This window comes from Brachyhypopomus gauderio, unplaced genomic scaffold, assembly GCF_052324685.1.
Source record: "Brachyhypopomus gauderio isolate BG-103 unplaced genomic scaffold, BGAUD_0.2 sc201, whole genome shotgun sequence".
NCBI classification, from domain to species: Eukaryota; Metazoa; Chordata; class Actinopteri; order Gymnotiformes; family Hypopomidae; genus Brachyhypopomus; species Brachyhypopomus gauderio.
This window is the reverse complement of record NW_027507022.1, coordinates 160,960-176,335: the sequence shown is the minus strand read 5'-3', so window position 1 is coordinate 176,335 and position 15,376 is coordinate 160,960. Positions and strand designations below refer to the sequence as shown.

At 43.8% G+C, this 15,376-nt stretch overlaps 1 long non-coding RNA gene across 1 annotated transcript; it reads left to right on the top strand.

Moving 5' to 3' along the window:
- The first annotated feature begins 2,901 nt into the window (after nucleotides 1–2,901).
- LOC143502711 (uncharacterized) lies at nucleotides 2,902–3,782 on the top strand. The gene is made up of 3 exons (XR_013127124.1): nucleotides 2,902–2,958; nucleotides 3,390–3,493; nucleotides 3,656–3,782. It is a non-coding gene; the product is annotated as an uncharacterized LOC143502711 (long non-coding RNA).
- Nucleotides 3,783–15,376: the final 11,594 nt, after the last annotated feature.

Sequence of the window (15,376 nt, the reverse complement as noted above, 5' to 3'; positions counted from 1 at the left end):
TTGTCCTAATATAACTCCAATAATGTCATAGTCCTAATGTAACCCCAATGATGTCATTGTCCTAATTTAACCCCAATTATGTCATACTTCTAATACAACAAACCTACAGAAGATTGTTAGTTACGAGTTTTGTATATCTTCCCTCCATCTGTGACCCTTCATTTCACCACATCTGCCTCTTCGAGAAAGCAATAACAGTAAATCTGGGTGGACAGAATACAGCCAGACGTGAAGTGAAATCTCACTAGTGGTAAATCACAGGTGAGTGTGTGCTCGCAGACATGAGAGGCGTGCATTTCACACCATATAAAACCCAGCGCCCAGGTGATTGGGTGTGATCCATCTCTCTGCGGGCGGTGTCACAGCAAAGCACCTTGCTACAACACAGCCCTCCACCCACCACCCCTCCTCCCTCCCTCACTCCACCCACCACCCCTCCACCCACTGTCCTCCACCCACCACCCCTCCTCCCTCCCTCACTCCACCCACCACCCCTCCACCCACTGTCCTCCACCCAACCATCCCTCCACCTACCACCCCTCCACCCACTGTCCTCCACCCAACCATCCCTCCACCCTCCATCCCTCCACCCATTGTCCTCCACCCAACCATCCCTCCACCCTCCATCCCTGTCACTAAATCTTCCTGCTGCCTTTGACACTTCTTTTTGAAATCAGGTCTTTGTCACTTTTAATGAACATGCATTTCACACCTGGCTTTAAAAAAAAAAAAATTATACACATATTCTAAAATAACCACGTGCCCTGATTTGTGTGTGTGTGTGTGTGTGAGAGAGAGAGAGAGAGAGAGAGAGGTGTAAGAAAAGGTGTTATTTCATTAGGAGGGACCAGAGTGTGGGGTGGTGCTATCCAGCAGGAAACACAATAATATGACATTATCTTCATGTAAAGGTTTACCATTGACCGGTTATCAATAGAAAATTCAAATTCGATACTATATGCATCTACGTATGGGATTACGCAGATAATCTTCATATTTGCAACTAAGTGCAAGTCAAGACATCTCTATACATAGAGATGTAATTTGGTGAGAGACATTTCTAAATCTCAAGCGTTGAACTGAGCGTGACATGGACGGTACACATTCGACCAGATTGCATGTGTGTGTCTGCATGCATCTGTGCTGAGAAGTGTGAGTGAATGAGAGTGAGAAGAGACAGTGGGAGAAGAGACAGAGGGAGAAGAGACAGTGGGAGATGAGACAAAGGGAGAAGACACAGTGGGAGAAGAGACAGTGGGAGAAGATGTGCTAAACATGCTACACCAACCAGGCAAGTGGCAGAGCACACCCTGCTAGCATCGTCGCCACGACAACCCTTGCTACGGTGCTCACATGTCTAGAATCCTGCTGCACTTTTCAAACTCTCAATGAAGACTCAGAAAATGATCAAATGAAACCTCTTTGGAAAAAGAGAGGAGTATCCCCTCCTGCACTTCCCATGGGGTGGAGCTGGAGGTCGGTGCTGCACTGGCAAGAAGGCGTTGGGTGAGCCCAGGGCCTCCTCCCCTCTGGGCCTCCTCTCCAGCCCAGGAACACAAGATGTCTCACCAGATGTCAAGCACCTCTCCATCACAATTCAGCAGATGAATGAGCCTGATTTCCTGAACCTGCGTTGGTTTGATAAAGTATGCAAAAACGACAAAAATAAATAAAGGCGTAATCAGAGGTTAGGAGGCGGGGCTTTCCTCTTTACCCGCCTCCTCGTTCGCTAGGATCGAACGACGGCATGGACACGACGGCAGATCTCAGAACTACTGGCAAACGTGAGCCTCATTCAGAAAGAGTTAAAGGCTTTTATTTAGGCATGGCTGTGCACACGTGTGTGTTACTGAAGTCGTAGAACACACGTATAAGTGCTGTCTGTCTCCATGAGTTCCTTCTCCAGGACCAGTGGAGTTCGGCAGACGCTTTAACAGGAAACCACTCTGGTTTGGGCAGACTGTCTCACTTCAGGCGTGTCACGTGAGCTGTGAGAGGGGACCAAACGAGTGAACACGGATGTGTGTTTAATATTTGGAGAGTCCAGACCTTGAGATTCATGTTTTATACCTCACTGGTTTCCACTGATGTGTTGCTGTGCACAGGTCAGTTCACTGTTTCATTAAGATCATTGAAAATGTGCCAACAAACCAAGACAAGTGTAACATGACAGGAAAAAAAACACAAACAAGAATCATTTGCTGATTGTTTTCTTATCATTCTTCAGGTCTTCAGGTTTCTAACAGAAGTTCAGATGTTTCCTCTAAGCATTGTCCATTTACAAGTGCAAAGCCAATATCTGCCACATCACTGAGAAGAAGAGTCTTCTTCTCTGAACCTGCACGTTCCTCCAGACGTCTGAGGGCTGAGCTGCTCGTGGAGGATGAACACCACACTGGCTCAGTGTGCGAGATCCTTTAGTGACATCACTATCTTGTGATCAGTCAGTATCCACCACAACAGGCCTGTTCTTCACATTATTCCTTCACACTGTTCCTAAGGGTCCGTAAGCCTGTTCACTCACACACGAAACGCTTCTTGATGAAACACTGAACTGGGTGACGATTACAGATACAGGTGTGGTAGAGGTTGGACACAAATGCAAGCCTTTATGCAGTTTATTAAGAAAGATAACTACACTTAAGACCATATCATTGATAAACACTGATTAACACTGAAAATAAACACAACTAGGCAGAACCAGGAACAACACAACAGATGTTACATGCAATGACCAGCAGCATGCAGGTTTAAATACACAGGCAAACGAGGATTAAACGAGACACAGGTGAAACCAATACACAAGGTGGGGACGCAAGACACAGGGGTGTGAAGGCAGACACAAAAAGGTATTTCAAAATAAAAGCACAAAGTAGGAAAACCAGGAAATATAATCACAACAGGAGGGGTTGCCGTGGGGAAAGGAACATTCAGCCCGTTTCAAGGGAAGAGCTGGAGGTACTTTTAATTGTCTTGAATGATTTGTACACGGAGTTTAAACCATAGCACTGACGGAAATGTTCAGGCTTTGACAGACATAACTGTATGCTATGTCAGGACAGCAAAGAAGCTAGCTACTCTGTTTCTTTCTTTAGGTGCGTGGTGTGTAGATGTTTTTACTATGAACTACACGTTGCCTATTTCTCTTGCATTGATTTAAAAGTGAAAACAAAAGGCCCTTTTTGAGGCCCTTCGGTCTGGAGCTGTTGTGCTTCACAAACACTTGCGACGTAAACAGCAATTCCATCCTGACGGCACTTAATTGAAAGCCCTTCCCATGTGAGACAGGTCGAAATAAGCTCTGTCCAACAATATTTATATTATCGTGTCAGGCTGACTTCGACAAATTACTAAAGAACACTTTTCTACCATCTTCCTTTACGAAACAGAAAATGAGCGCAGCGATATTTCCGGACGGTTTTTCATAGAAGCGTCGCTTTGGCAGCTGGGAAGAAATGACAAGTTTTGTGATTAGCTGGGAAGAAATGAGAAGGTTTGTGATTAGCTGGGCTCTTTTTGATCTGTTCAGTGATTGGAGCTTTTGATGTTCTCAGAGTAGGCGGCAGGGTGGTGTTTGTCCCACAGCTCTGAGTGACTGTTGAGTTCTGAAGCGTTTTCCCTCTCTCTCTTTCTTCGCCCCTACCCCCTTCTGCAGATAAACGAATGCGACAGCGTGTGAAAGAGAGACCGTGAGGACGAACGCAGAAGGCGATTCTTCACGGGAAACAGTCTCTGCTTATGGAAAATAAAATTTGGTGTCTGCAAATGGCACTGACATTTTACTACTACGATTACTATTACAACTGATATCCTAAATGACATATTAATAATAATAATCTTTCTTTGTATAGCACCTTTCATACAAACATGCGACTCAAAGTGCTTTACAGAATAAATAAAAGAAAAACATAATAAAACAAGGTAATAAAATAATAAAATGACAAATAATTATTAACATAATAGAAAAAAACAACAATAAAATAATGTAACAAAATGGCAAAACTATCAAAATAATTGGAACAAACATAAAATGAAATGAAATAAAATAAGGTGATGAAGTGAAATTAACCATCAAGGTTCCTTAACTAAATGTAGATCTGAACAGGAAGGTTTTGAGACTCTTCTTGAAGCTGTACAGGGATGAAATGTCTCTGAACTCTTCAGGAAGAGAGTTCCAGACCTTTGGGCCATAGTGGCTGATGGTCTCTGATATCATTAATATCTAACCATATTAATGATAGCGTTACTATTAATATACTTTAACATATTTTCCTTACACATATTTTATATTAAAGGTAAAAGAATGTAACAGCGGAAGATAAATCTGAGAAATCAATTACGCTGAAGAGAAGCAGGTTAGAGGCATTTGTTTCAGTCTAATAAAGTAAACCGTAGCGTAGTAAGCACAGTGGAGGGCCATCGTGTGTCTGTGCTGGACGAGGCTTTTAGCGTGATTTGTATCTTTATGGATATTCTCACAAACAAGATCAATCTTCCGTCATATTTTTCATTTAGCCATTCACGCAGATTATGAAAAATGTATTAATTACCATGAGAGCCCGAGTCTAATGTTGTGTCGCGTAAACGTATCAGAAGGGATGATTTACGGGAGTGCGTGTGGTAGACTGACAGTGTGCTGTGGAGAGAGATGTTGGGTGACCCCCTATAACCCTGATTGCAGGGAGATGCTGTGATACTGGGTGGAGGATTTATGTGGGGAATGGACATTAGTCTCCTGACGACTACGTCCTTTAGTCCAACCTTCCGAGGACAACACAAACAGCACTCTGTCTTAAGCTCAGATGCCTATCTGGCCACTCCAGTTATTAGCACACAGTGTTTGGAGTGGGCTGCTATTCCTAAAAACAGACCATCAGAAGATAGAGCCACAATGACAGAATGACTCCAACAGATTACACGGTATTCCCTCCTGTGAAACATGTCGGTTAGGGTTAGGGGTTAGGGTTGGGGTTTAGGGGTTAGGGTTAGGGGTTAGGGTTAGACTGTGCAGACTCATGTACGCGAGTTCATGCAGAACTTGTGTTTTTCCGTTTGTCCTGAAAAGTAAGTGCAGTTGGATTCAGTAGTTGTTGTTTTCCAACCCTAACCCTTCCCCGAACCTCAGTAAGAAACTGGACGGACCTTACAGTACAGTGGTGTATGAGATAAACACCCAAGCAGAGAGAGGGGGAGACAGGCAGACAGAAGGAGGGAGAGAGAGACACACACACACAGAGAGGACATAGAGAGAGAGAGTGACACAGACACAGAGATGGCGGAAGAGAAAGAGATAGAGAGAGAGATATAGAGACAGAGAAGGAGGGAGAGAGAGAGAGAGACACATACAGACAGAGCGATTAGCCTCACCAAGTGAAGTGGGTCCTGGAGAAATGGAGAGACTTCCCACATTTGACTGACAACTCTGACATATGGAATAGTTCATGTATTCCCCCGACGAGTGAGTGAGAATATGGTGGGGTGAGGGGGAGGGGTTGGGGGGGGGGGGGGGGGCATTTGGCATGGGGGGGGGGGGGGGTAGTGATTACGTTTGCTTAGCAGGCTGAGTTGTGTTTTTCAGCTTTGAATTTGTGTGATCAGGGATTCTCGTGTCTTGCACTAAATTTAGAGTCAAAGTTACTCCAGAAGCAGCTGTGATATTCAACCGACATCACACATCAGCGCACCAAGGGTGAAGGTACTGCTGAGCGACTGTCCCGCAGACTGTCCCGCAGACTGTCCCGCAGACTGTCCCGCAGACTGTCCCGCAGACTGTCCCTCAGACTGTCCCTCAGACTGTCCTTCAGACTGTCCTTCAGACTGTCCCGCAGACTGTCCCGCAGACTGTCCCTCAGACTGTCCGTCCAGCTGTCTAAGCATCACCACACATGAGGCACCTAAGGGCCATTCTGACTTCTCCACAACTGAATGCTTTTTTTGTTTCTCTGTGTTTGTGTTAAGAGAGTTGTGTGTGAGTCTCAAATGTTGGTGAATGACAGCAGGTCTGTATTTCTAAAAGAAAAGGAGGGAACCTGAGGAGACATGACCTCACGGATGGTGTGTATGGTTTGCATGTGGCCATAACAACAGTGTGGATGTGTCGTGCTCTGATTGGACGCTGTGGCAGCTCACAGGGAAGGCATTGTGCTACTGTCGCCATGCAGACCACGAGCTGAAGGCTCGAGACAGGACACCAAGATACAGCACAGCTGTGTGGAGGGGGACACAGCACAGCTGTGTGGACGGGGACACACAAACAGCTCGACTTCAGATGAAGGGGAACAGAATTCTGCTAGTTTACAATGTAAACAGCTCGTCCATTACTGGACAACAGCATTAAATGAATTTCAAAAGTAATTAGTTAATGAATTAAATTCATTTTTAGTACCAAGTCAGTAACTCATCCTCAGTTTAAAACTCAGATGACGTAGCCTAACACTTCACCAAAAGTGCTTAAATGATTTAGACTAACATATCCTAAATAGCAATGAATAGGGAGCGTATATCTATGAAAGCAGCAAATTCTCATTCTCATAATGCTAACTAGCTCCGCCCTATGCAACAGAGAAGCTAGCACTCATTGAGCAGCGTGGTGGACCCATGTACTGAAGCGTGCTGAAGTATTCCTTTAGCAGATTTGCTGTTTTTAGGTTTACAGGAAGATGAGAGGCATGTGTGTGTGGATCACGCTTAGAATATCCACAAATGTATTACTGGATTTTATTACAAATATGGTCTAAATATGGTATCAATGTAGAGGTATAGCAATGTGATCAGTTCTTGTCTCAGTCACAGTCTCATTCCATACTAGAGTGTTTAAAAGGCCTCAGTGTGGAGGTATAGCATGATTTATAGCAGTACTGTGAGTCCCAGCATCAGTGTGGAGGTATAGCAGTACAGTGAGTCACAGCGTCAGTGTGGAGGTATAGCAGTACAGTGAGTGACAGCGTCAGTGTGGAGGTATAGCAATACAGTGAGTCACAGCGTCAGTGTGGAGGTATAGCAGTACTGTGAGTCACAGCGTCAGTGTGGAGGTATAGCAGTACTGTGAGTCACAGCGTCAGTGTGGAGGTGTAGCAGTACTGTGAGTCACAGCGTCAGTGTGGAGGTGTAGCAGTACTGTGAGTCACAGCGTCAGTGTGGAGGTGTAGCAGTACTGCGAGTCACAGCGTCAGTGTGGAGGTGTAGCAGTACTGCGAGTCACAGCGTCAGTGTGGAGGTGTAGCAGTACTGCGAGTCACAGCGTCAGTGTGGAGGTGTAGCAGTACTGCGAGTCACAGCGTCAGTGTGGAGGTGTAGCAGTACTGTGAGTCACAGCATCAGTGTGGAGTTATAGCAGTACTGTGAGTCACAGCGTCAGTGTGGAGGTGTAGCAGTACAGCGAGTCACAGCGTCAGTGTGGAGGTGTAGCAGTACAGCGAGTCACAGCGTCAGTGTGGAGGTATAGCGGTACTGTGAGTCACAGCGTCAGTGTGGAGGTATAGCAGTACTGTGAGTCACAGCATCAGTGTGGAGCTATAGCAGTACTGTGAGTCACAGCGTCAGTGTGGAGGTATACTGGTGATGTTTCTCAGTCTTGCTCCACATTGGGCCTGGCACATAAATATGGTACCAATGAAACCGCTTACAGCAGCATGCACAGGTGGGCTTCCTGACTCCAGAAGACAAGTCCAACCAACCCACACATGCATTCAGCTCTGTCAGAGGATGACTAATACACCTCAGTGCTAATGCGCTCTCTCTCTCCCTCTCTCTCTCTCCCTTTCTCCCTCCCTCTCTCTCCTCTCATCCTCTTCTAGCATTTCTTACCCTCTCTCAGGAGCGTTGAGTGTATTTGACCTTAAACCGCTCCTCCGTTTTTTACACTGTCAGCTCTAGTGTTGTGTTTTTCGGGGCCTGCCAGATCGGTGGCTGAGAAATGCCTGCTGACAGTCCATCAGAGGCCCTGCGCGCACTCTCTATCTATTAATAATTGAGCAGTGCTGAAGACTGTGGGGGCATGAGGCACGGGGTACGTTTGTCAGAAGGGGATTGAACACCTTGCACCAAGGTTTGGGCTAAACGGTTCTCTCTCCTTGTGAAATCTGACTAACAGGGAGAGAGAGGAAGATGAGAGAGAGAGAGAGAGAGAGGGAGGGAGAGGGAGAAAGAGATGCACTGTGCTGTTTTCCATACCTCAAGGGTGTGTTTAGGTATGCATTTTCCAAGTTTCCCAACATAGTGTCGTCTTCTCAAAGTCCTGTAGAAGAGAGAGTGTTTGTGTGCAGGGGTATGAGCACAGGCCTGCATTAGATACTGAAAAACACACCTTCTGTAGAGACACAACACAATAAACAGACATGGGACAGTGAATGACAACAAGCCTTGAATGACAAGTTGGATGTGGTTGTACAGATGTGTGATGTGTGACATGGGATGTGTGATGTGGCATGTGTGATGTAATCTGTAGCACATAACACATCTGTACAGATACGTGATGTCCAGTGTTGCGAATAACGCCATTAAAAATAACGGCGTTAGGTAACTGCGTCATTTTGTCAGTAACGGGCAGTGTTGTGAATAACGCCGTTAAAAATAACAGCGTTAGGTAACGGCGTCATTTTGTCAGTAACGGGATAATATAATTAATTACTTTTCCTGTCGTTACAACGCCGTTGACGTTACTGGTCATTAAAATAAACTATATATTGATATACTAACAGTAAACCGAACGGACCGCTGCCCAGGCTAGTGAGGAGTAACAGATCTCGACAGATCACAGTTCTCTGTGTAACACCCGTTTAACTTAACAAGTCAGTAAGCGATTGGCTAAGGCAGCGTTATAGTAGCCAATCAGAGCCAGTGTTTTTACACGCGCGCCGAAGCGCACCAGTGACACACCAAACGAAAAAGAGGCTGAAATGGCGAGTCAGGAGTAAGCCGAAGACAAATGAGCATATTCAAGGTGGCGATATAAACATTATTTAAGAAAATACTTGAAGTTCCTGAATGTCTACCAGACTGGGTATTTGATTTATTTAATTAAGAATAGAGGTTTTATTGTTAAGTTTACTTCTCTTGTGAACAAACCAGTCATCTCAGGTTGAGAGAATTTAATTAAATTTGATAGATGTAAATGCACTTTATATAGTGTAACTATATTTTTCCAAATATTTTTTCCAAATATTTGGGATTTTAAAGGATTTTATCCTGCACTGGTCTGTTGATGTGCAATAAATATCAAAAGTTAAACACCTTTCTGATCTACTCATTTCAACTGACTGTGAAAACAGCTTTTTCAAAAAATCTTTATTCATTGGCATATAACTTTTTTTACTGTAATGCAAATAGTTACTTTCTCTGGTAACGAGTTACTTTTATTATAGAGCAATTCAGTTACTAACTCAGTTACTTTTTCGAACAAGTAGTGAGTAACTATAACTAATTACTTTTTTAAAGTAATGTTCCCAACACTGGTGATGTCTAATGTGTGATGTGGTTGTACAGATGTGTGATGTGGTTTACAGATGTGTGATGTGGTTTTACAGATGTGAGATGTGGTTGTACAGATGTGTGATGTGGTTGTACAGATGTGTATGTGTGATGTATAATGTGGTTGTACAGATGTGTGATATATAATGTGGTTGTACAGACGTGTGATGTATAATGTAGTAGTACAGATGTGTGGTGTGTGTTATGTAATGTAGTTGTACAGATGTGTGGTGTGTGATGTATAATGTGGTTGTACAGATGTGAGATGTGTGATGTGGTTGTACAGATGTGTGATGTATAATGTGGTTGTACAGATGTGAGATGTGTGATGTAGTTGTACAGATGTGTAATGTGTGATGTGTAATGTAGTAGTACAGATGTGTGGTGTGTGATGTATAATGTAGTTGTACAGATGCGTGGTGTGTGATGTATAATGTGGTTGTACAGATGCGGGATGTGAGATGTGTGATGTGGTTGTACAGATGTGTATGTGTGATGTATAATGTGATTGTACTGATGTGTGATGTGGTTGTACAGATGTGTGATGTGGTTGTACAGATGTGAGATGTGTGATGTGGTTGTACAGATGTGTATGTGTGATGTGTGATGTGGTTGTACAGATGTGTGATGTGTGATGTGGTTGTACAGATGTGTGATGTGGTTGTACAGATGTGAGATGTGTGATGTGGTTGTACAGATGTGTATGTGTGATGTGTAATGTAGTTGTACAGCTGTGTGGTGTGTGATGTGTAATGTAGTTGTACAGATGTGTATGTGTGATGTATAATGTGATTGTACAGATGCGTGATGTGTGATGTGGTTGTACAGATGTGTGATGTGGTTGTACAGATGTGAGATGTGTGATGTGGTTGTACAGATGTGTATGTGTGATGTATAATGTAGTTGTACAGATGTGTGGTGTGTGATGTGTAATGTAGTTGTACAGATGTGTGGTGTGTGATGTAGTAATACAGATGTGTGATGTATAATGTAGTAGTGCAGATGTGTGGTGTGTGATGTGTAATGTAGTTGTACAGCTGTGTGGTGTGTGATGCGTAATGTAGTTGTACAGATGTGTGATGTGTGATGTGTAATGTAGTTGTACAGATGTGTGGTGTGTGATGTGTAATGTAGTTGTACAGATGTGTGATGTGTAATGTAGTTGTACAGATGTGTGGTGTGTAATGTAGTTGTACAGATGTGTGATGTGTAATGTGTAATGTAGTAGTACAGATGTGTGGTGTGTGATGTATAATGTAGTTGTACAGATGCGTGGTGTGTGATGTATAATGTGGTTGTACAGATGCGGGATGTGAGATGTGTGATGTGGTTGTACAGATGTGTATGTGTGATGTATAATGTGATTGTACAGATGCGTGATGTGTGATGTGGTTGTACAGATGTGTGATGTGGTTGTACAGATGTGAGATGTGTGATGTGGTTGTACAGATGTGTATGTGTGATGTGGTTGTACAGATGTGTGGTGTGTGATGTGTAATGTAGTTGTACAGCTGTGTGGTGTGTGATGTGTAATGTAGTTGTACAGATGTGTATGTGTGATGTATAATGTGATTGTACAGATGCGTGATGTGTGATGTGGTTGTACAGATGTGTGATGTGGTTGTACAGATGTGAGATGTGTGATGTGGTTGTACAGATGTGTATGTGTGATGTATAATGTAGTTGTACAGATGTGTGGTGTGTGATGTGTAATGTAGTTGTACAGATGTGTGGTGTGTGATGTAGTAATACAGATGTGTGGTGTGTGATGTATAATGTAGTAGTGCAGATGTGTGGTGTGTGATGTGTAATGTAGTTGTACAGCTGTGTGGTGTGTGATGCGTAATGTAGTTGTACAGATGTGTGATGTGTGATGTGTAATGTAGTTGTACAGATGTGTGATGTGTAATGTATTAGTACAGATGTGTGATGTGTAATGTAGTTGTACAGATGTGTGGTGTGTAATGTGTAATGTAGTTGTACAGATGTGTGGTGTTTGATGTGTAATGTAGTTGTACAGATGTGTGGTGTTTGATGTGTAATGTAGTTGTACAGATGTGTGGTGTTTGATGTGTAATGTAGTTGTACAGATGTGTGGTGTGTGATGTGTAATGTAGTTGTACAGATGTGTGATGTGTAATGTAGTTGTACAGATGTGTGGTGTGTAATGTAGTTGTACAGATGTGTGGTGTGTAATGTAGTTGTACAGATGTGTGATGTGTAATGTAGTTGTACAGATGTGTGATGTGTAATGTAGTTGTACAGATGTGTGATGTGTAATGTAGTTGTACAGATGTGTGGTGTGTGATGTGTAATGTAGTTGTACAGATGTGTGGTGTGTGATGTAGTTGAACAGATGTGTGATGTGTAATGTAGTAATATAGATGTGTGGTGTGTGATGTATAATGTAGTTGTACAGATGTGTGATGTGTAATGTAGTAGTACAGATGTGTGATGTGTAATGTAGTTGTACAGATGTGTGGTGTGTGATGTGCAATGTAGTTGTACAGACGTGTGGTGTGTGATGTGTAATGTAGTTGTACAGATGTGTGGTGTGTAATGTAGTTGTACAGATGTGTGATGTGTAATGTAGTTGTACAGATGTGTGGTGTGTAATGTAGTTGTACAGATGTGTGGTGTGTAATGTAGTTGTACAGATGTGTGGTGTGTGATGTGTAATGTAGTTGTACAGATGTGTGGTGTGTGATGTAGTTGAACAGATGTGTGGTGTGTGATGTGTAATGTAGTAATATAGATGTGTGGTGTGTGATGTATAATGTAGTTGTACAGATGTGTGATGTGTAATGTAGTAGTACAGATGTGTGATGTGTAATGTAGTTGTACAGATGTGTGGTGTGTGGTGTGTGATGTAGTTGTACAGATGTGTGGTGTGTGATGTATAATGTAGTAGTACAGATGTGTGATGTGTAATGTAGTTGTACAGATGTGTGGTGTGTGATGTATAATGTAGTTGTACAGATGTGTGATGTGTAATGTAGTTGTACAGATGTGTGGTGTGTGATGTATAATGTAGTTGTACAGATGTGTGGTGTGTGATGTGTAATGTAGTTGTACAGATGTGTGGTGTGTGATGTGTAATGTAGTTGTACAGATGTGTGGTGTGTGATGTGTAATGTAGTTGTACAGATGTGTGGTGTGTGATGTATAATGTATTATACAGATGTGTGGTGTGTGATGTGTAATGTGGCTGTACAGCTGTGTGGTGTGTGATGTATAATGTAGTTGTACAGATGTGTGGTGTGTGATGTGTAATGTGGCTGTACAGATGTGTGGTGTGTGATGTATAATGTAGTTGTACAGATGTGTGGTGTGTGATGTGTAATGTGGCTGTACAGATGTGTGGTGTGTGATGTATAATGTAGTTGTACAGATGTGTGGTGTGTGATGTGTAATGTGGCTGTACAGATGTGTGGTGTGTGATGTGTAATGTAGTTGTACAGATGTGTGGTGTGTGATGTATAATGTAGTTGTACAGATGTGTGGTGTGTGATGTGTAATGTAGTTGTACAGATGTGTGGTGTGTGGTGTGTAATGTGGCTGTACAGTCATGTGATGTCCTTGTACAGATGAAGTGGTTTGGTTTTCTGCCCAAATCATTCCAGAGTGAGATAATATCTTCATAATAAACAAGACCAATCATCTTCAATAAACAAAACAATGTCTCAGCCGTTGTTGGGAAGGTTCTCCGCGTCTCTACGGAAACGAGGTCTGGAAAAGTGAACTGTTTGATTTGGTGCTTCCAGTCAGCTCAGGTTGCCCTGGCAACGCACATTTTTGTTCGTATCTTTTCACTGCAGAATTCTGCTTACGTGCAATATGGCCAGATTTTAGGGTAACTCAGAAGCTCATGAGACTGGAAAGTGTAACATAAGCATCTGTAAAGAGTCTTGGCTCCGTTAGTTCAGAGCCAGGCAAGTAGTTTATAGATTCAGCAATGCCACTGGTGTCTTTAGGACTCGCTGTCCCTGGCTGTCCCCATGAAATCAGTGCAAGGGCGTGCACGTGCACGTAGATTCTCAGAGAAGGGCGTGCACGTGCACGTAGATTCTCAGAGAAGGGCATGCACGTGCACGTAGATTCTCACAGAAGGGTGTGCACGTTCACGTAGATTCTCACAGAAGGGTGTGCACGTTCACTTAGAGTCTCACAAGTAAATTCTCATAGCAAAGTATCTTGAAACTGTGCTTGACAACATCTGAATGGACCAGACGAGAAACACAGGGGTAAGAAATGTTTCCTGAGACTATCTGAGCTGCAACAGAGACCACTAGCACACTCCTCTCGCGGCCACACGGCAGTGAGACTGGAGCGAGTAGAGCGGAGCGTGCTGACCCCAGACTCCCGTCCCCACGAGGGGCGCAGAGACAGACCCGTACTGGTGTGGCCCAGCTCAACTGCCTCCGGGCCTGGACCACTTGTTATCATGGAGAGAACAATGAGTTCCAGGTGGTTTCAGGAAATGTCAAGCTACGCACCATAAAACTGATCCAAAACAGGAGAGTTAATCAACAACAGAGTGAGTCAAACTGAAAAAATGGTTTGTATTTTAGGAAGGGCAAGTTAAGCTCGGTCCTGCCGAAATACTGCGGCATGATGGGAACAGGAAGTTAAAGCAAGACACCCCAGAAATATCCACAGACTCAAGCAGTTTTATACAGAAGATCTGAAAAGGCTGATACACAGAGAGAGCGTTCGGCTGAGGACACCAGCAAGAATGTGGGCCTGTGAGGTTAGAACATAAGCAAGATATATAAGATATATATATATGCATAAGCATAATATATCTATATAAAATATATACCTCAAATGCCCAAAGGCCCATGTTACAGCTGGGTTTTTTATATGAACTTTATTTGACCTTTTTATGTTTATGTTTTTCTTTGATTAAATGATAAATGACAAAAGACGATAGAGGTACTGTGGACACCTTCCACCTGTCTGTCTGTCTCCTGTCTGTCTGCCAGGAGCCAGAGTAACGATGTTTAGAGCTGTATAAACATAGAATAAAGGCAGCTCAGTGAATCAGGAAAGCGTCTGCTGAAAGGTGTTTTAAGGGTATTTTAAAGGTGTTTTAAGGGTATTTTAAAGATGTTTTAAGGGTATTTTAAATGTGTTTTAAGGGTATTACAAAGGTGTTTTAAGGTAACCAGCCCTGCTCTACTGCCAAACCCCCCCGTTCATGTTGCATTCAGGTCTGAGTACTACCTCACCTCACCTCTCTCCCTCTCTCCCTCTCTTCCTCTAACAGGAGTCTTTAAGAGAACAAAGTGCCCGTTGTGTTTTCCTTTCAGAAGCCCAGGCACCCAGAGACTCCTAACGTTACTGCCACCTGACAGGGCCTCCATCCTCACGGGGCTTCTGATGGAGCCACCACTAACGCTGCCCCACTGGCTGTCTGGGGTGGGGTGGCTCTGCTGGAGGGGGTGGGTGGGGCGGGGGGTCGTTTAATGGGAGAATGTGTTTGCTGCTCGCTGGCAAACGTGAGGCATTTGGGACGGCACGGGGGACGTGGGGAGGTTCCTGTGACAATGATCAGAGGAAACTGGAGAGGACGAGCCTCCTGGTCCCTGGCGAGGTGCAGGCCGCTGGGTAATGACCCGGAGTGGGTTCCCCCTAGGAGGGTCCAGCACTCGTAGAGATCCGCTCTGTTTACGTACACCGGGCTCTAATTGGGATCGCACTGACACCTCATTATATGCAATTAGTGTAATACAAGAAAAGCGTCTTGGTTTGCAGGGTTCTGGTTTTCCTTCAGTGTACCAGCACTACGGAGTCTGCTGGAGACTTCTATACTCCACACTATTATTATCACCAACGTCCTGTTCAGCAGACGAGACTGAGACAGACTTTACCCTCATTCTGTTTCCTCCTGATCTTTGTGTGCTGG